We start from the raw sequence: 22,664 nt of genomic DNA, 5'->3' as shown, positions 1-22,664 counted from the left end.
CCAGGATCGCCGCGTCAACATTCCTATGGCCCTGTTTGGATCCTAGGGTTAGAGTTAGATTGGGTTAGAGTTGAGCTATCTAACCCTCAAAAATCCAAACAGGTAGGGTTAGAGTTGGTTAGATGCATCTAACCCACCCAAAAACTCTAACCCACCCAAGAGGTGCTTTTTTGGGTTAGACTTAGGTGGGGACCAAAAAAGAAAGAAAAAACATTCACATCCAACCGCACAAGATCCCTCCCACCAACCCCGCTCCCGTCGCTCCCTCCCTCCTCACCGTCCCGTCTGCCCCGTCCCAGCAGCGCCCCGCCCCGCCGCGCCCTGCCAGCCGGCCGCCGCACCGCGTCCTGCCCCGCCCCCGCCGGCTGCACCCCGCCCCGCCCGTCGGCCGTCGCGCCCCGCCCCGCCGGCTGCAGCACCTCGCCCCGCCCCGCCGGCTGCAGCACCCCGCCCCGCCCGCCGGCCGCCGCGCCCCGCCCCGCCGGCTACAGCACCCCGCCCCGCCCCGCGGCTGCAGCGCCCCGCCCCGTCCCGTCGGGTGCAGCACCGCCGCGCCGCGCCTCGCCCCGCCGCACCTCGCCCCGCCGGCTGCAGCACCGCCCCGCCCCGCCCCAGCCGCCGTCTGCAGCACCCCACCCTATGCCATTCCGCCACAATCACACAACGACCGGCCACACCAAATCCGACACTGAACATGGATAAAAGTAGCCAAATGATTGGGAAAGAGCATTTATTGTCAATCTAACCCTCTCATCCAAACACCTCTTGGGTTAGAGTTAGTTCAGGGTTAGTTGAGGGTTAGAATCTAACTCTAACCTCTAACCCAGTTAGAGTATCCAAACAGGGCCTATCACGAGATATCATAGGCCAGTCACATCACATGGCATACAACCATGGTAGGAAGAGCGACAACACTCCATCTACTACTACCCCGACACCAGGGCTGAGTCTGGGTTGGTGCCTCCACTGTAGGAGGCACCCACACCTGCATCCCTAGCCAACACACGGTGGAATGGAGGCCACGAATCCGAGACTGCCTATGGCGAGCTAGCCCCATGCACATGGCCAGGAGAGCTCACATGATGCCATTCCGTGGTCCCCGACGCTAATTCATGCACCGACACAATAGTATCATGGCCACAACCATCCAACACTATACCAACAAAGTGAGCAAGAGCACCAACCGCGAGGACATCCTAGGCCGAGCCCGACCTCTCCCACATGAAGCAGAAGCTTCGATCCGCCTCGGACCTTGATCTGGCCCACCCGAGCATGAACCCTAGCTCCACGCAATACCTGTCATGCGTGCAGTTGGGACTGCCGGCACCCACCCAGCCCCGCACACTCTTGGCGTATCTCCAGGAGCAAGAGGCAGCCACCACCGCCCCACGCTGCCTGCAAAACCACGACTGTCGTGCCGAAGCCAACATAGGCACCGCTCGTCGTCCGACCCCTGCCAAGGTCCAGGAGATGCCCAAGCGAGAGACAGGGCACCACCGCCACCCTCAACCGCTGTCACAAGGAGGGGGACGAGTGGGCAATGCCCACGTCGTCTGCCGCCCAAACTCACGGTCGCTGCCCAGATGCTCTCCACGCACCCCACAGTCCTCCACGCAAGCGTCAGAATTCCACGCCGGTGCACCGGAAGACCACAACACCACATGCTCACACCGCGCCCTGGAGCAAGGAGGTATGCCCGCGTCAGAGGGAAGATGAGCCCCATCGGTGCTGGTCGGGCTTCGCCCGGCCACGCCCTTTGGCGGTTGTGAGGACAGGGAAGGGAGGAGGGGAGGTGCTAGCGGCGGAGATCACACCATTATTCCTATAGGTATACCAGACAAATTAAACCTACAAATTAGACATTAGGAGACTTCACCTAAGGCATTATATATACACCCAACGAGTGCACTTAGATTAGGAGGAAAACCAGCTAGAGAGAAGCAACATATTTATGCTATCCCCACTATCTTCCTCCAAACAATAGAACATATATGGACAAACATAATACTCATTCCGTTTCAAAATAACTGTTTTAAGTTTATACTAACTTTATATAAAGTAGTAGCAAGATTGAGACACTTATTTTAAGATAGGGGTGTCTCACGGCAAAGATACATGTTATTCAGTAATACAAATTTCTTTCTCACTAAGGAGCATCCCCGCATGTCTCATAAAGGTCCATGGTTAAAATTTGATTCCAGGCAAGATAAAACAAGTTTACCGAAAAAGGTTTCCCCCGCTTTGTATTACAAAGCAACCTACACCGATTACAGAGCAAACGATGTGGCCAACAACATAACAAACCAAAAGAAATAATGCCAACACCGACAGCTCGACAAAACGTGGATGAATCGCAACCGCTGCGCCCTCCGGAATCTACCCACCACGCTCTAAGGCTCCGCTCCTCCGCGTACCAAGCAGCACCTTCGACAAGGGATGCGATGATGATGCTGCCCGGACGTGTCCTAGTGTTTCCCCCGATACGCGTAGGGGTGTGAGGGATGGAGACCATCGACACTCTCCAGGAAGGAATGGTGACACCCGCAGGCGTTACCGCCTCAGAGCCGGAAGAACCGGCAAGATTTCTACAGCATTCCAAACCCCGCCGTCCAACCGGACCGGAACAAGTTTTACTGATGTCATCTTTATATATCTCGATTAAGGTTAATGGTAGTGTTCTATGAAGGCTTTACTTTTCGCAATAGGTCAATGGTTCAATTGGTTTCAAGTAAGTTCACATAAATTTGTTGGCTGAAATGATCTTTTTTTTTTTTGAGGTGACTGAAACACTACTAAGAAAAGGGCTATAGATAATATAGACACTTAGATATATATGTAAATGGGGCCAAATCAGAGATGAAGAAGCATAATAAAACTGGAGCTTGTGTCGTGATTCGTAATCACATGACTCTCGCATATGGGACAATAGAGGCGAGGAAGCGAAATGAAAGGCAACAAGCTCCCAGATCAATCCTATCTGCATTATGTGCTGCCAGGAGCCGGAGACCCTGGATCATCTTCTGATGGGTTGCGTCTTTGCTCAGACGACATGGCATGAGGTGCTATTCTGATGTCGTCTCACTGCTCATCCCCGGACAGAACCATGGGCTTCTTTCTGTGGCTCACATCCCAAATCCACTCCTCCCCTACGACCCTGCGCAAGGGCTTCACATCGCTGGCAGTTCTCATCGCTTGGTCCATCTGAAAGCATCGCAACGTTGTTATCTTTGACGGCTTCCAACCATCCACCGCGCGTCTACTGATCACCATTCAGGATGAAGCGCGCGAATGGACCGCTGTCAGCGCGAAAGGACTGCATGTGATCATTCATGTAACCTGATGTCATTTTCTGGGGGCTAGGCTACCCCTTCTCTTCTGCCTAACTTGTATCCCTCTACGCCTTTCTGTGTACGTAGTCGGATGCAGGCCTTGTAACCCTCTGTAACACTTTTCCTCTATCAATGCAATGATACACACCTGAGCGTATTCCGGAAGAAAAGATCAATCGTCATTCCTAAGCATCAGAGTGTGAAGTTACTGACCAAAAGTATGTTGTAGTGCCGGAGCTTCACGGGACTCGTTCTAAAAAATCAAGACAAATGTTTCAACGTCCAATTTTTTTAAAAACAAATACACATTGTCATGCGGATGTACTATTGCATGTGTGCAAATTTTCATGAGAGATTAAATCGACACGTGGGCAGCAGTAACACCTGATTGTTGCTTGCCATTCTCTTTTGTAGCGGTACTCCACTTGGTCACCGATGCCCCTCCCCTTTCTCCTCCACAGGGGCTCCCCTCCTCCTCCCACCATCTCCGATTGCCCCACATGAGCTTGGTGTCGGCAATGAGCACATGTTGAATGTACTAAGCTTGTGGATTGTAGACACATAGTCTAGTGTAGGCATGCATAGCAATTGGTTGGCGCCAACCAAATCCGCCATTGTCGATGATGTAGATAAAGGCCCAACAATTCATTCATTTGGAGTAGTACACCGGAAAGCATCCCCGCTTGACGAACATGACTATCCCAGGCAGGTCTATTGGCCAATGCCATGTTCATCCCTTATTCGCCAATTAGTTACCATGCACCAACGGTTTACCAACTAGTGGTTGCTAAGATCTAATCTTTTTTTTCCGCAGACAATAGAGTTTTATTCCAAATTCAGAGGGTTACAATCAAGAGGCAAGAGCTCATCAATACATGGTGGACCTCGACCTAGCCATATAGTTGTGCTATTCTTCGTACGACTATACAGGGCCAAATGATCTGCACTCTGAACACGACTAATCTTGTAAGGAGTAAACTCTCTATCACTCAAAAGATGACGAATCTCTGCAAAAATGTGACCATATGCGGACCGAGACAAGATGTTGCCCAACATGGACTGAAGGGCCACCGAGGTGTCAGACTGAAGAATGATAGGCATCTCAGAATGCTGAATAGCGAGAGCCATTCCTTGCACTATTGCATGCAGCTCGGCTTCTAGAGCATCATTACAGTTAAAGATGCAACGATATGGTGCAAAGATAATATTTCCGTCATTCTGTCTCAAAATCATCCCAGCCACCGCTGACCCATCAGACGGATCATAGGCACCATCAACTGACAAGGCAAGACGATCCGGCCGACATCACCGCTTTTGCAGCACGAGACGGCACGTTTCTGGTACGTATAATGATGGTAGAAACTCGTATGCTGCACTTTTCTGGTCTGGTAATGCTTAGAGCATGGTTAGTAATACAATCAGCTGATAGTTATATATTGTTGTCATGTCATTTAGAGTCAAGTTTGAAGCAGTTAAATATAAACATATATTAATTTTTAATATATGATCCATTCTTTCCTTTACATAGTCACTAGGAGCACGTGATGCAGCTCGCTTTTGTTCTGTAGCAAGCTCTTCTTCTCTTCCCTCTATGTCAGCAAAAAGGCAATATTTTAACTTTTATAGTGCTTACATATACTTGTTATACTTGCTCTTAAGCCACTTGTAATGTATAGTATCATAATTTAATATCATATGTATGATTTTATTTCTTTTTATGTATGACACATAGTAGTATTTTATTTATTATGATATTCATCAATTCTTTTTTCATTTAATCCTTAGATCATTAAAATTGTTTAGTTGACATGCATGAAACTAGTTACGATACTCCAATTACGACCAGCCTTATAGGTATCTTGCTACTGTAGCTAGGCGGTGCCGCTCGGCCACCGCGACTCGACGACAGCCAACCTAAATGAGGCCAACAGCGACCTACCAGGACCGAGCTTAAACCTGGACCCCGCGTTCGCAAAGAAGCAGCTGAGCCCACGGGACCTCACGACGTTGTCAGGCACGCACACCATCTGCTTCTCGCAGTGCCTCAACTTCCACGACCACATCTACAACGGCACCAACATCGACCCGGCGTTTGCCGCGCTGCGCAAGCGCGCCTGCCCCGTCCAAACCCCTAACGGCGACACCAACCTGGCACCATTGGATGTGCAGACACCTCTCTTCTTCGACAGCGCCTACTTCCGCAACCTTGTCTCCAACCGCGGCCTCCTCAACTCCGACCAGGTGCTCTTCAACGGCGGCTCCCAGGACTCGTTGGTGCGCCAGTATGCTACCAACCCGGCTCTCTTCGTCTCCGACTTTGTGACGGCCATGATCAAGATGTCCAGCCTCAGCCCGCCCCGCGGAACCCCCACCCAAATCTGGCGCAACGACAGGGTCGTCAATAGCTGATCCAGCTTCCATGTCCACTTCGTATATACTTAAAGTTTTAAATAGCGGGCTACGCCATTTAGTGGCGGCTCTGTCAACAGCTAAAAGAGGCTACAACAAAGCTATAGCGGGCTATGCCATCATTTAGCGGGCTATGCCATCATTTAGCAAAGCTTTTTAGCGATCCAAGGAAGATTCGGTCGCGCGATCCAAGGACTGCGCGCGTGCAGGCGTATCAGGCGCCGCCAGATCGTCTTCGTTGTCCGTGCCAGGCTCGTCTCCTTCTTCAGCATGAAATATAAGATCATTTTGAGCTAGATTTTTGAGATTTTGATCATTTTGAGCGCCGTTTTCTCCGGGGACCTGCACATGCATAAGAGTAGGACCAGTACCAGCAGGAATATCATCACATTGGTTAGTACAATCATCGCCCCCATGATCAAAAGACCGAAGACGTGTAGGAAGAAGAAGGATTTCTTTGCGAAGGAGTGCACCGGCATTGGGATGAAGTGATGCAAAAGGAAACACGGACTCATCAAAAACAACATCTCTAGATATGTAGACCCTACCAGTAGGAACATCAAGACATTTAACACCTTTATGCATAGGGCTATAGCCTAAAAAGACACATTTTTAGAGCGGAAAGCGAGTTTGCGTGTGTTGTAGGGTCTGAGATTGGGCCAACATGCGCACCCAAAAACACGAAGAGATGTGTAGTTGGGTGTAACACCGAGGAGACGTGTCAGAGGTGTGTCAAGTTTGATAACTTTGCTTGGGAGCAAATTGATGAGGTATGTGGCAGTTAAAAAGGCTTCATCCCAAAACTTAAGTGGCATGGATGCATTTGCTAGCAATGCTAGTCCCATGTCAACAATGTGACGATGTTTTCTCTCAGCGGAACCATTCTGTTGGTGCGCATGAGGACAAGAGACATGATGTGAGATGCCAAGCTTTTGGAAAAAAGAATTCAACTTTTCATACTCACCACCCCAGTCGGTTTGCATAGCAATGATTTTGGAGTTCAGTTTGCGTTTAACAAGATTTTAAAAATTGATAAAAACTTGGAATACATCGGATCTTTTTTTCAGCAAGTAAATTTACTATAATCATCAATGAAGCTTACATAATAAGAAAATCTTCCAACTGAAGTAGGGGCTGGTCCCCATACATCTGAGAAGATGAGTTGTAATGGAGAAGTAGATACACTAATAGAAATAGGGTAAGGCAATTGATGACTTTTAGCTTGTTGACACGGATCACAAACTGACTCAACACTAGGCTCATAAGAGAGTTTATTTTTGCTAAGAATATATTTAACTATCACTGAAGATGGATGACCCAAACGACTGTGCCACCTTGATGAAGAAGGCTTGGTGACAATATTTGCTTGTTTATCTGACCATGAAGATGAAGATGATATGAGTGGGTAGAGACCTCCTACGCACCGTCCTCTAAGAATAATTCTCCTTGTTGCCAAGTCCTTAACCAAGAAAAAATAGGGATAGAATTCTATGAGAACATTGTTATGAAGAGTGAAACGATGGACGGAAACGAGATTTTTGGAAGTTTCTGGAACATGCAAGACATCTTTCAAGTGCAAATTTTTCATGGGGTTTTTAACGATTGAACTACCAATATGTGTAATATTCATACCAGAACCGCTTGTCGTGCGAATTTGGTCACCTCCATTGTACTTCTCCTGCATCGTCAACTTGTCAAGTTCACCCGTGATGTGATTTGTTGCTGCACTGTCGGCATACCAATTTGTGTCAACACCGTAGGAGACTGCATGCACCTCCTTTTCTTCTTGATCATTCTCTTCATAGCGCCACCAGCAGACACGTGCACCCCCTGGATGATGCTTGAGACATATCTGACACTGGGAAGTCATGTTGCTGCTCACGCACCTGCTGTTGTTGCTGCTGCCGAGGGCGTCCTCTGAAGCCGCCATTGGAGGGAGAGGGCTGGCGGTCACCGCGGTCACCACTACGGCCGCGCCCCCTTCCTCCTCGCCCGCGATAGGATTTGCCACGGGACGAGCCACGGCCTCTGTAGACTGCATTAGCAGATGTATGAAACCCGCCTGAAGACGAGTCGCCCAACATCTCCATCCTTTGATCAAAGGCAGAGATCTGAGCAAACAGATCATCGACGGTGATGCTGTTCTTGACAGTGCCGATCGCCGCCACCACGGAGTCGTAGTCACGGTCCAGACCTGCAAGCATGTAGTCCAACATCTCCGGATCAGAGACGGGACGGCCAGCAGCAGCTAGTTCATCCCCGAGACTCTTCATCTTCGCCATGTATGCTGAACTAGACATGGTGCCTTTCTTGGTGATCGCAATCTTCAAATTGGTAATCCGAGACTGCGATTGTGAAGCGAAGAGGTTGTCGATTGTTGTCCAGAGCTCGAAGGTGGAGTCCCTCCCGACGACCTGCGCAAGGATCTCAGGAGACATGGAGTTGAGTAGATATGACAAGACCTGTTGATCTTTGGCGATCCAAGGTCCATACAGAGGATTAGGCTCTTGGGCCGTGGTTTTGTCCGCCTTTGTGACCTCCACCGTCTTGGGCGGAGCGGCGCCGGAGTTGTCCAGAAGTCCAGTAACCTGCGCACCTCGCAGGGCTGGGAGAACCTGCGTCTTCCAGAGGATGAAGTTCCCTCTCGCAAGTTTTTCTGACGGAGGCGAACCAAGGTTCAGGGCGACGCCGGGTGAGGAAGTCATGACGGCGATCGCGGATATGATCTAGGGTTTTGTTTCTGGTTTGTGGCTAGATACATGGAAGAGGGGCTCTGATTACCATGTAAGATTATGAAGCGTTCCTACTCCCTCGAGGGGAGCCGCGTACATTTATATTAATGAGTTGCCTTGGCGTGCAAGGATAAGTTACAAGAGTTTGAATACAATAGGAGATAGAGGAGGAGGTTGAGATTACAACAATATGATATGTTCTAACACTTTTTACTTCCTAGATTTGTCAAATCTTATAAAATTTGAACATATTTATATGGAAAATTATCAACATGTACAATACTACTATAAATATGAGTTCTGAAAGTTAATTTAATGATGTGTTTAATGATTTTTATTTTATATTGTGAGTATGATGTAAGACAATGCGGACTAAAAACAAATGCAGCTAATTTGTGCCTGTGATGGCTTGGGTTCAGAGGTGAGTAACGGGACACCCCCACCTCCAAGCAAATGTGCAAACAGTACTATAATGTAAACATGGTATATGGTCTTTGATGCAACATCTAAGGGTTGTGTGCGCCCTGTTGAACTATTGGTAACGTGCAGGCTTTACATGACCCTTACAGCGTGTTTGGTTGAGGGGAGTTGGAGGCAGGGAATGGGAGTTCGAGCGATATGAGACTTACAGTCCGTTATTTGTTTTGTGGGATTGGGAGTTTAGCAGGGCAGGGGATGGGGAATTAAGGAGGTCTAGTCCCGCGGATCTATTCCCTGGGGTGAGCAGGTAATTCGACCGGGGATTGGGAATTGGAGAAAAAAAACACGTCTGCTTTCTTCTCTGTCGTCGTTGGCAGTTGGTACCCCGCGTGCGTCCACGCAATTGAGTCGGGCCTCTACAAAAGTAGCTTTGAATGGTACAGCTGCTGCCCTTAGGTAGCTAGCTTTGCAAGTATAGCATATAAAAATAAAATCAAGGTGAGCTAGCTTTCTACGTTAATCAAAATCCTCGACGAAAGCACCCGCTCGCAAGTAAAAGGTCAATCAGAGAGAAATCAGTTAGCCTCGTAAGCCTCAACGGAAGTCACTCCACAGGTCAAGGACCTGCATCACCTGCGCCCAATGCTGGCGGCAGATACGGATTTGCAAGGACAGCTCATGAGTATTGCCATTGCACAAAGATTGTTGGAGGAAGCGACGAACAAGGGGAATAAGCTGCGGAGGTGGTGACTGAGAAATTATGGATAAATAGCTTCTTGCCGAATTCCCATCTGTACTTCCCACGACACACCAAACATGAGAATGGGACTAATAGTCTAATTCCTTAGGCTAATCCTCCAACAAACTCCCCAGGTCAGACTCCCACTCCCATTCCCCCAAATAGCCAAACACGCTGTTAGAGATTTGGGTGGAGCCGGTTGTTGTGTGGTGCACATCTAAGGGGAGTCCACGCATGTGGGTTCACCTCCATGATTGGTGTTCGTTGGCTCCATGCCTCTATCGACCTCCCTAATCGCATCATGTGGTTCAAGCAGAGCCCACCTCGTTTTGATGGTCGTTCTTGCTGTTGTGCTGACCATGTTCATTGTCGTCTATGGCGACAAAGAGAGTGTTGATAGGCGTTGTAAGGCTTGCTGTGAAGCGTGTCTGTCTACGTAGCAAAGGGGGGCATTAATTGCGTGTTTCTCTGTGAAGGACGAGGTGTGTGGCACAAGGTCTAATGGTATATGCACCTTGTCTGAATTCGCAATTTGAATTTAGGTAGGTCAGATTTCCTGGGACAAAGAAGGAAGCGAGGTGCACTAGTGGAAAACGGGCCTTTGGCCGGGACCCTTTAGTCCCGGCCTGTCTCTGGCCGGGACTAAAGGCCCGGCCACGTCGCCCCAATTCTTAATGCCTCCCTCGAGGCTTTAGTCCCGGCCCGTAAGGAGCCTTTAGTCCCGGTTCGTGTCCCAAACCGGGACTAAAGGGCTACGCGGTGGGCAGTGGTGGTGGCAACCGTTCATATCCCCCTTTAGTCCCGGTTGGTGGCTCAACCCGGGACTAAAGGCCTAACACGTGGCCTGTCGTAGTGGTGGCAACCGTTGGTATACCTCTTTAGTCCCGGTTGGTGGCTCAACCCGGGACTAAAGGCCCAAACGGCTTGCATCCCGCGTCGTTTGGGGCGATGAAAAGCACGAACCAAAGCAGAGTCGCCATTTCTCTGTTTCTTCTTCTCTCTCGCTCTCGCTCTCTGTTCTTCTCCTCTCTTCTTCCCTTCTCTTCTTCCACCATGCCAACTCGCTTTGAAGATGTGCTCGCACATGGCACGACCATGCTCGATGTCGTGTACACGAACGAGAGCAGGGAGATGTCGTTTTTTCTTGAACAGTTGAAGGAACGATGGCTTGACGCCGCAATGGATCATGAGAAGTTCTTGGGGCTTGATCTGGAGTACACGGCCGATCAACGCGGTGTTGCCGTCATCCAACTATGCTTCGCACACCATGTCTTGATCTTCCAATGGGCGAGGTAAGTTTTGAGGCTTTCTTTGATCCAAGATAATGACATTGTAAGTTTATTTGTTTCAATCATAGTTGGTTCCCTTCAAATAGTTGTAGTGAAACAATTTTGATTAGTTGAAGGGGAACACAATCTAATTGGAATCGTGTTCCATAATCTGAAAAATCTTATTAGAATCAACTAGTGTTTAATATGTTCCATTGGAATCATAGTTGGTTCCGTTCAAATAGTTGTAGTGAAACAATTTTGATTAGTTGAAGGGAACACAATCTGATTGGAATAGTGTTCCATAATCTGAAAAATCGTATTAGAATCAACTAGTGTTTAATATGTTCCATTGGAATCATAGTTGGTTCGCTTCAAATAGTTGTAGTGAAACAATTTTGATTAGTTGAAGGGAACACAATCTAATTGGAATAGTATTCCACAATCTGAAAAATCTGATTGGTTCAATATGTTCCATTGAAATCATAGTTGTAGTGATACAATTTTATGCGGTGTTCTTTGATCCAAGGTTATGAAAATTGCATATAGCTAGTGATCTCTCTAGGTTCCATTGGATAGCAATATGATATGTCATAGTCATGAAAATTGCATATAGCTAGTGATCTCTCTAGGTTCCATTGGATAGCTATAGTGATCTCTCTAGGTTCCATTGCATATGTTCTATTTGAATCCTAAAGATAATTTTCTCTTTAGTTGTAGTGAAACAAGTTTCCTTATTGCAGCAGTATGTAACATTTATTCCATTTTTATTTGTTTCCGTTGCAGTAGTGACAAGCATTGTCCAGAACTCATGGACTTCCTTCGCAGCGGCATCACTTTTGCTACCGTTGACATAAGGAACGACAAGCTGAAGATGAAGTACAGCTTCGGTATTGAGATACCAACTGGTTGCCTCATTGATCTCCAAACGATATTCAGGCTTCGACATGTCAGGACTTCGATGGCTCATATGGCAGTTGCCTTGATCGACGAGGAATATGGTGATATGAAGACCAGTTTCCCAAAGTCTCGGCACAAACTTTGGGAGAAGGCCCCACTTGATCGTATCAACATTGAGTATGCAACAAAAGGTGCATACGTTTCATACGAGTTGTTCCGCAAGATTCGAGTCGTCAACTATGGCCAGCGTCACCTCGAGGAAGGTGGACATTCTGATTCACACGATTCAGACGAGTAGTGTTCTCAACGTCAAACACTTGTATATATATCTATGGTAGCTATTATTATGTACTGTTTGGACTAGTATCATGTACTACTTGGACCAATTTATATATGTCTAGTTTCTGTTTGTGCCATTATAGTTTCCAAATTTGAATGGTTTAGCCCTTTCTAACTTCATTTGCTACTTTTGAATGGTTTAGCCCTTTCTAACTTCATGGTATCATGCATTTCGACCACATATATATACAAAAAGTCTTCAGTTCAAATAACTTCAAAAAATGAAATCCCTTTTGTAACAGATTTCTTTTTGATTAAAACAGTCATTTAAAAATGAAAGACCATTAGTCTCACGTGGCGTGCAGCGGAACCACGTGGCGTGCCGCGGAACCACTTTTGTTGTGGGGGGTCGCTTTTCCTTCTTCTCCTTGTGCTAGATATTTGTTATGCATTAGGGAAAGAAGGAATAGCGACCATCATCGATGGTCAAAAAATCAGGTGAGGGAGTGTCCACCATACATGAGAGAAGAAGAATGTCGACTGTTGCTGTGGGGGGTCGTTTCTCCTTCTTCTCCTTGTGAAACGCTGATACTTCGAGAGAGATTGTTCGTTTTGTACACGAAGTGCATCCAGTTTTTGTCGTAGCCCTCTCAACTTTTTAACACATGCTATGTGGGTGAAATGATGATAGCATGCCAAATTCTCAAATATGCAAAAAGAATTTTTAATAAACATAGTTTTTAATTGAAAATAACAAAATAGATAATAGTTTGGATAGTCAAAATAATTACTTTTGAAAATAGAAAATAGTTTTGCATTATTTATTCAATTTCAAACACTTTTCATTATCATAGTTTTGTCAAATTCTCAAATATGCAAAAAGAATTTTTAATAAACATAGTTTTTAATTGAAAATAACAAAATAGATAATAGTTTGGATAGTCAAAATTATTAAGTATGAAAATAGAAAATAGTTTTGCATTATTTATTCAATTTCAAACACTTTTCATTATCATAGTTTTGTCAAATTCTCAAATATGCAAAAAGAATTTTTAATAAATATAGTTTTTAATTGAAAATAACAAAATAGATAATAGTTTTGATAGTCAAAATTATTAATTATGAAAATAGAAAAAAATTGAAACTATATGAGAATTTATAGAGAAAATTCAATCTAAATTCAAAGTGAGCTCACTTTGAATTCAGGTTGAATTTTCTCCACAATTTCAAATATAGTTTCAATTTTCAGTGAGTTTAGGCCCCTAAGCCTGTTTTAGAGAGGAGCTCGATGGAGTAGCTGCGACGGGGCTTATAAACAAGTGTTAGTCCCCCTCGCTGGGCGAGGTGGGACTAAACTTATCGTGCAGCCGAGGAGGGGCTTTAGTCCCGGGTGAAAAGAAGAAAAGGGAGAAGAAAAGAAAAATATTTAGAATATTTAGGTTTGTGCTAGATTATTAGGGTTAGTAATATTTAGAAAAAGGAGAATAAGAAGAGGAGGAGAGGAGAAGAAGAGGAAAAATAGAAGAAGAGGAGAAGTAGAAGAAGAGAATAAGAAGAGGAGGAGAAGAAAAGAAGAAAAAGGGAAGGAGAAGAAAAGAAGAAAAAGGAGAAGAAAAGAAGAAAAATGAGAAAAAAGAAGAAAAAGGAGAAGAAAAGAAGAAAACGGGAAGAAATGAAGAAAAAGGTTAGGGTTAGGGTTACAAGAAGAAGAAATATGAACAAAAATAAGAAAATAAGATTAGGAAAAATGAAAATAAGAAGAGGAGGAGAAGAAAAGAAGAAAAAGGAGAATAAGAAGAGGAGGAGAGGAGAAGAAGAGGAAAAATAAAAGAAGAGGAGAAGTAGAAGAAGAGAAAAAATTAGAAGAGGAGGAGAGGAGAAGTAGAAGAAGAGAAGAGGAGAAGTACTACAAGAAGAGGAGAAGTAGAAGTAGAAGAAGAAGTAGAAGAAGAGGAGAAATAGAAGAAGAGGATAATTAGTTTAGGGTTACAAGAAGAAGAAATATATTTTTTTGTCATTTAATTTTGCTATTGTATAGTGTATATGCTTAAGTGTTAATAGTGTTTCTTAGATTATTGCTTAATTTTGCTATTCTATATGCTTAAGTGTTAATAGTTTAATGCTTAGTGCTTAAGTGTTAATAGTTTATTGCTTAATTCTGCTATTGTATATGCCAAAGTGGGATAAGAAAGAGCAAGATCTGCTAGATAAAGGCATCGTACCTGAACCACTCCGTGATGAGTGGGAATTGAGAGCAAGAAATTGGTTCCTTGCGCATGGTGGGTCGTACGACGAAAAAACAGGGGACCTCATCTGCAGTGACGGTCTTAGGATACCCACGGAGAATTGGAAAAGGATAGTGAAAGAAATTAAGGAGGGAAAAAGAAAGTTCACTGCAGATAGAGAGAAAGATTTGCTCACACTGGTCCTCGGCAATGACGAACATGGAGGATGAACGCGAGGCTTCGGTCCTTCTTACCCGTGGTGGCTTGGGTTTGCCAGAGACCAAGACACTTACAGAAGCCGAGAGAGAGCAAAGAAGCAGTAGCAGGATGAGAAGAATGACAAGTTCAACCAGTTGGTTGCTAGGATTAACGAGCAACATAAGAAGATTGATGAGCTTAGAGGAGTAGCGCGCCAGGAAGATCCTGCATTTGATATTACCGGCGCCCCATCTAAGCGGAAAAGCAGCGTGGCTGAATCTGAGGCCCCGCCCGACGATGCACGAAGAATGATAGAGGGCGGTCCCGGCTACCCCGTGGATGAAATCAAGGAGTCAACATCATGTGAACTTCATCAGAAATTCAAGAACATATCCATGAAGGTGGCCGTCGGACAAGCTTTACCTTCTGGCCCTGATGCACGCTAGCATGGCCGTGAGATTCCAGCTGGCATTGCTAAAGTCGGGGTGGATGAAATCATGGCGAGGTTTCATGATATGGAGCTTGACATAGCTGGACCCGAAGATGAGAGGACACTCGAAGAAGTACTGGGTGGAGTCATCCTATGGGACAAGAACTACATCAAGCTTCCAGGCTCGGCCCTAAGGACAACACCGCCTCCGAGTCGTCGCAGATCACCTACACCTCCATTACCTCCAAGCCCTCCACATGACGTCGGCCAGCACAACATGAGTCCATCTCGATCACCGCCGCCGGACTTGGGTCGTCCGTCTTCGCCGCCGCCCGCTCCAGATACTAAGCGGAAGCGTGCCAACAAGAACGCTCCGCCGACGATTCCTAAGCGACGGAGCCCCCCAAAGCTTAACCGGTTGCCCCTCCCAAAGGTACCTCATGCTAATCTTCCTATCAGACCTTATAATCGTACCCCCGAGGAAAACGCCAGGATAGCAAAGGAACATCATGATGCGCAGATGAAAAAGAAGGAACCCGAGCCCCGCCCGGAATACACTGAGAAGCAAATAACATTTGCAAAATACTTCACGACCCTTCCATCACAGTATGACTTACACCATAAGCCTGATGACTATACACGCACATTGCAGAAGGAAGTGAAAAAGAGCAGATCATGTGCAAGTGCAAGTGGGAGAAAATCAAGTTCAACTACAAGCAAGAAAGAATCAGACGTTCCTCAGCTTGGACAACAGGCCAAACAGTCGATCCCACCCCTCAAGGTGTTAACCGAGAATGTTCCCCCTCCGGTGCGGGGGCAAGCTTTTGAAATAGCAAAGGAGTTGGCGGCTGAATGTGGTATCTCGGTTGAAGATTTGTTGGCTTCCCAAGACGAGAGGATACCAAGGTTGTGGTAGCCCCTAAGCCATAGTTTGTCACGAGAGAGTCTTTGGTCAGCAAAGATGATCTCCGAACAAATATGCGTTACTTGTATCAATGGTACTTAAGTAAATCAAAGAATGGGAGAACGATGATCGTGTTGAGTGTCCCACGGGAGTACTACGGCCGCCCCGAAGAAATCCATATCGACTTTGATGAACTCTTCCAGATGTACAGTGGCGACGCCCTCGACAAATCGCTTATGAGTTGCTATTGTCTGTAAGTTTTTCAATTCGTTGTCTAGATATAACTTGTTTAGTTATTTCAATTCATTGTCTATATATAACTTGTACTCTATTATGCAGAATGAAGATTCTGGATTGTAAAAGTAAGAACATCCTAAATATTGGGTTTATTGACCCAGATAAAATACATATAGCGACGCTAACTGATAAACCCAAGGAGACGGAGGAAAACCTTCTAAGGTTTCTAATAGATCAAAATTTCTGTGACCGCATACTGTTTCCATACAACTTCAGGTGAGGATCTTTACTCTGTTGTGTCCATTCACTTATAAGTGTAATTGATAAGTTACTGACACACACACACACACACATATATATATATATTTATATATATACATGTGCAGCTTTCATTGGATTTTGTTGGACATTCAAACTGATGAGGGGAGAGTTGATGCCTTCGACTCATTATCGAGACCCTTGGAACAGTTCCAAAGTCTGCAGGACATGCTCCAAGAATAATTTCAATCATTCTTGCGCTCTATCGGTCTCTTTCGATGATTTTCTGATATATCTATTAATGAAAAACTTAGCAAATCATTATCCTTGTCGGGCAGGGTTTGGAAGCGGTTCAAGTGCGTGACTCCCGGTAACTTTCCTGAGAAGCTGACCTTTAGAGCGGCTCAGGTAAGTAGTAGTATAATATACTTCTATTTTCAATACATTTATGATGCTAGATTATTATTTTGATTATATATATTCTATTCTCGTAAAGTGCGACCAGCAGTCACGGGGAACGCATCTATGCGGATACTATTTTGCGAGACCATTCGCACGTTTACCTCTGAGTTCAAGGATCACAGATTCGACGTAAGCAATGAACATTCACACCTCTATTTTTACCCGTCATTCTTTGTTATCATGATTGATATTCATATTCATCTCCTCTTCTTATATAGCACACGGTCATGAGGACGAAGGTCCTACCAGAGCAACGCGCGATTGCTGTTGCAGAGGAGCTTGCGGGATTTCTTAGGACGGAAGCTATAGATGACAAATGACGATTTAGTGTAGCTAGGGGCCATTACTGATGTTCGCCCATGTAATCGAATAGACGGACTCTAGTCCCGATAATTCAGATCTCCATATAATTGTATATATATGCTCGCTTGTAAGATAAGTTAATCTTATATATATGCATAATTATTTCTATTTAAATTATATGAAAACTAATTCCCGAACACCAAACGAGGCATCACGTTAATCTTCCGAACACCTAAACCCTAAAACCCTAAAACCCAAAAATAATTTCATTCAAAAAAAAACTCAAAAATAAGCAAAATCTCAAACTCTTTAGTCCCGGTCCGTATAACAAACCGGGACTAAAGGGCATGCCCCTGAGGCGCTACGAGACGCCTACGTGGAGCACCTTTAGTCCCGGCTTGTAACAGGGCCGGGACTAAAGGTTAGGCCTTTTGTCCGCCCTTACGGGTCGGGACTAAAGGCTCCGTCCCCACTAGTGGTGGAGCTCCGAGGCGGAGTTTGGGGCTGTTCCAGCAAGCGCAGGTGACACCGGGCAAGACAATATGCGGCTCGCCATGGCATCCCAGGCAAAGGCGGGTCCATGGGTTGACTGCCAGATGAATGTCTAAGCATGAAGGATGGAGATGTCACATGCGTTCTTATTGGTGATGTTGAGCACATTGATGGTCTGGTGGTGACTTGGGCGTCAAGTCAGAGTAGCGGTGACCTTCCCATCGCAAGCGGCCGGGGACAAGGGGAACGGAGATTCTTCATGCGGACTGCAAAGCGAGGCGCCAAGAAAGAAGTTGCGAGCCCGGGGATGGGAAAAGTGAGAGGCGGAGGAGGCGGTGATGCATTTACTTCTCCGTCACGGTTTAGAAGGCACGATTAAATTTACGTGTATTTCTATAATAGACAAGATTTAAGACGTATTGCATTTACTCCTAGCAGCTACTCCTTCTTTTTCGGATTAGGATGGTTGTAATGAGGAGTATCATGCACATGATATTAGTGTATGATACTACATCCATAATGCATAGTACTACCTCCGGTTTAGAAGGGACAGTTAAACTTGCGTGCATTTCCACAATAGACAAGGTTTAAGGCACATTGCATTTACTCCTAACTTCTAAGTAATACTCTGTTGTACTATTTTTATATGCATGTATAGTGTGAATGTTATTTTTTAACTCATTTTACAGCCAATCAATAATCACCTAGGTTCTAGAGAATTTCCATGCACGCCTTTTAAAAACCATGACGGAGGGAGTACCATATATTAGTAGCATATGATAGTTCATTTATTATCATGCATGACATATACAATATCACAACATTTAATATGATACAATATTACGATATGATACTCAATCTTCTCTTTCTTTATTTAATTCTATGTCACCTCATCAAAATTTCCTAGTTGGCATGCATGATATTACCTATTATACTCCCATTTCCTAGCTGGGATGAGTTAAGCTTGTTTGAAAAGTGCTTACTCCCTTCGTCCAGGTGTATAGGGCATGCGTGTAGTTCTAGATCGTTAATTAATAAACTATTTGAATATATATTATATGTAATAAATAATATATCATTAGATTCATGCGGGGATGTAGTTTTTGAATATGTAATTTTTATCGCATATAATATATATTTAACTAGTTAAATTAACAACCTAGAACTACGTGCATGTCCTATACACTTGGACAGAGGTAGTAATTAGTTTGCTGCTTTCTCTCACGAGAAACCGTACACGGGGCAGTATTTATTCTCACGAGAAACTCCTAATGCAATAACTCCATCCCTCGCATGCGCGCGCTCTCCCATCTTTCCTCTGAACTTTTCTCTTGCCCTCTTCCGCCTTCACTCTTGTATGCGTACCCTTCTCTCCCTTTCTCATCTGCATGACACATGCATGGATCAGCTTTCAATTGTGGCTTCCATGGTTTGCATGCACGGCGTCAAACAACGGATGAAAAACAACACTCTAAAATCTTCTAGCGCCATTAGCTCATTTTTGGTTTTTCAGCGTTGGCGTCATTGACTCGAAGACTGCTTCTCCCGCCATAGCAAATTGTACACGCACCGGAGTATAAAATGGTGGGCAGCAGGCAAGTCTGGTCACATCATTCTTCTCCCACATCTCCATCTTCTTCTTCTTTCAGAAACCATGGCCCTCATTGACCTAAAGGAGCCACAACCAGAGGGGAATGAGACGTTGGAAGTTGGCATAGGTGCTACTTTTGGTAATGCCGGGCGCGAGCATGGAGTTCACGGGCTCGCCAGCGCCGTTATAGCAGGCTTCCGCCGGCGTGTCGTACGGAGTTGGTAGCTCCACTGCAGGCCGTGTTCCCAGTCGGCTAGGCCTGTAGGACGCGGTATGACCGCCGGGTGGTCTGCTGGTGCGGGTCTGACCGGGCAAGCATGAGGTCCGCCGCTTGACCTCACCTAGGCGGTGGAGGTGGCCAACAGGAGACGAGGTGGTCGTGGACTTAGCGAAGTTGACGAGGTTGCCCGTCATGGAGCCAGTCGCGCAGCCCGTCGTGGCCATGGACTTAACGACATTGAGCAGGCTGTCGGCCGTGGCATCGGTCGTGTAGCAGGACGTGGCCATGGAGTCGGAGGTGGCCGCAGGCTTGGCGATGTCCACAAGGTCGTGGTAGTTGGCGTCGGACGTGGCACCGGGCCTAGCTCGGCCATGGAGCTGGACGTGGCCGCCCTACGCATCAATGATCCGGATGTTGTTTATGCTATGCAACATGGTGGATGGGACATTAGGTTAACGTGCCAGGCACCAAATTCCCCTGAAACAGATGTAAACTATCTAGGGTTTTTCGCATCATTGCAGGCATCGTTTCATAAGATGATGCCGCAGAATTTGCACGACATATGCAAGAAATTACAGAAGACTTTTAGAAGGTACTCTGCTAAGAAGTTAAACCGAATTTTCTTGACGCATATGGCATGCATAAGAGAGATCATCCGGAATAAAGGATCAAATTTTTACAAAATTCCTCACATGAAGAAAGGAACACTTGATAATAATGGTGGAAACCCAGACCAATATGGTTGCGAGCAGGAGTTTGTGGCTGCGGCGGAAGAGTATTTGAACGCGGTTGAATAGTTTAGTTTTCCAGGGATGATGGAGTAGAAATTGTAATGTAAACGGTTGAATGATGAATGTCATTTCTGATTTGCATTAAAAAAGAATTACGGAGATGAAATTTGCATACATTAATCATTCAGCATACATAAATTTAAATCAAGTTTTGCACACATAAATTATTCAGCATGCAAACATACTCCAGAATCGAAACTCTAAAAGTTTTTGGGTTCTCCCTCACCTTCTTCAAAAGCAAACATACTTCAAAAGAATGCAAACGTCTGGATCACACACTGCCTCCGCGTCCGCTTGCATCTCCATGTCCTGGTCAGGAACGAGGAACTCTTCCGCGGTGGAACGGGCAGCACCCACGGCAGCGAGACGCCGTCGATGGTTGCGTCAGCAGCGCCCATGGCCGCTCCGCCGCCGGAGTTCTCCGTGCCTACCCCCATGCATGTAGCTCCTTTTTCACGTCGGGGTTCCAATGCGCCATCGTTTTGCTGCTCTCGTTTGTATGTGGATGAAAGGAGTCAGGGGAGGGTGGATGGAAGGAGATGGGTGCTTGGATTATTTAAGAGCATGGTTAATAGTATAGCCAACTGTTGGCTATAAGCCATCTTATAACTCATCTTATAGCTAGCTTGTACAATAGTTAGCTATACAAGAGTACTATTTTTATCATATATGGCCCGCCTTTCATTTTCACAAAGCACCTAGGAGCCATGTTAGAGCTAGCTCTTCACGAAGAGCCCGCTTTCCTTCTCTCTCCTCTTCTCTCTCATCCAACTCAGAAAAAATATAGTATTTTAATCCTTACAGCCTGCTGACAGTACCTTATTGTATTTGCTCTAAAGGATTTGTATGGTGCATGCATGCAGCTAGGAAGAGGAGAGTGACGGCCTTCTCTTGTTACAAGAACCCGCAGCCAGCGAATTAATTGCCTACATAGGGATTGAAGCGACCGCAGCAGCGCTGCAAACAAGCAGACCACGAGATGAGTCTTGTTATCTGGAAATCTGAAAATAATCCGGAAAGGAGGGAGTAATTAGTATTTCATTGTATTATTTCTATATGCATGTGTAATATGAATGCTATTTTTCAGCCCATCTCACAACATATCAATAACCATCTAGATTTCAGAAAATTTTCAATCACGTCTTCTAAACCGTGACGGAAGGAGTATATTTTTTTCTCTTTTGAGAAAGTGTGTGTCTATAGTATTTGACTTCAGCCATTCTGTGCTTTGTTTATAAAACCGTGCCCATAGCCTGATCTCCTCCCTCTCTCTCTCTCACACACACACCAGCCACAATATAAACAAACACACACCACGTCAAAGAAAAAATACCTTCTTCTAGCTCGATGCCTAGATGCTTTCCACCCCGCTCGCCGACATCTACCCCCATATTTTCTCCCACTCCACTTCGCCCTTTGTCCTGGTGCCTCAAATCATGCATTTTGCTTTACTAGCTAACCTGCGAAATCATCTAACGACTGTTGTTTCTGTCGAGCTTGCTTTTCTTTTGTCTTTGCTGCATGATATTCTCATCAACAACGTGCCCGATGACAAGTTCCTTACCCATGGTTCTATGTTCTCCTTGAGGTGCGCCTACTCATTGCTATCCTCCGACCAAGAGATTGACATCAACGCGGAGCACATATGGAGTTCCAAGGCACCCATCAAGGTCAAGATTTTCGGTTGGCTTGTGTGGCGTGACAAGCTGAGTACGAAGGACAACGTAAAACCATGTCCCGAGACTCCTCCTGCCCTCGGTGTGCCTACGCAAGGGAGGACACGACTCACCTCACCCTCCTTTGCCCCTACCCCACTCAGGTTAGGTCCATTTTGGGCCTCCAGACTCCCCGCTCCATCGACCTGGAAGACTCCCACGCCGGTTGGCCTTGACATCAACATTTGGCCTATCGTCTCTCTCATCATCCTGTGAAAGTTGTGGGACTCTAGGAATGCTCGTGTTTTTCATAATGAGTTTCACTACCCTCTTGATACCCTTCGTAAGTTTTCAGACTTTACACTTTGGGTCTTTAGGTTTAAAGACCCCGTTAGTAGGGAGGCGGCCGTGTCTTGGCGTCTTTACCTGTTCTCTCATTGTAATCTACTCCCTCTTTTCCGGTTTATAGAGCACAAATCTAAAATCTCATTAATCAAGGTGGATTGTGAGCGGATGAGACTAGTTTTAACTAACCAATAAAATATTTCTCACATATTGGATTTTTGAAGCAATAAATGTAGCACCCCCTCTCATTGGACTTGCATGGTGCATCTAGAAAAAGATGCATGCACAACCATTAATTTTCTTTTTCTTATTTCTACGAATCAAATTTGATGTGAGACTCAAAATAAGTCTAATATATTGAAAATCTGATATTTTTAAAATTAACCTTATAAACTGAAAAGGAGGGAGTATGATGTAACTCACCACTTCCGTATTTTGGTAATATATTCAGGTGGGGATCCTCCCCGCCCCCCGCCC

At 45.5% G+C, this 22,664-nt stretch overlaps 1 pseudogene; it reads left to right on the top strand.

Annotated features, from left to right (window-relative positions):
• The first annotated feature begins 2,501 nt into the window (after nucleotides 1–2,501).
• On the top strand, nucleotides 2,502–5,738 carry LOC123404923 (annotated as a pseudogene).
• The last annotated feature ends 16,926 nt before the right edge of the window (nucleotides 5,739–22,664 follow it).

The sequence above is a fragment of the Hordeum vulgare genome, chromosome 6H, assembly GCF_904849725.1.
Source record: "Hordeum vulgare subsp. vulgare chromosome 6H, MorexV3_pseudomolecules_assembly, whole genome shotgun sequence".
Classification (NCBI taxonomy): domain Eukaryota; kingdom Viridiplantae; phylum Streptophyta; class Magnoliopsida; order Poales; family Poaceae; genus Hordeum; species Hordeum vulgare.
The sequence above is the reverse complement of the archived record's forward strand: the minus strand, read 5'-3'. Positions and strand labels throughout refer to the sequence as shown.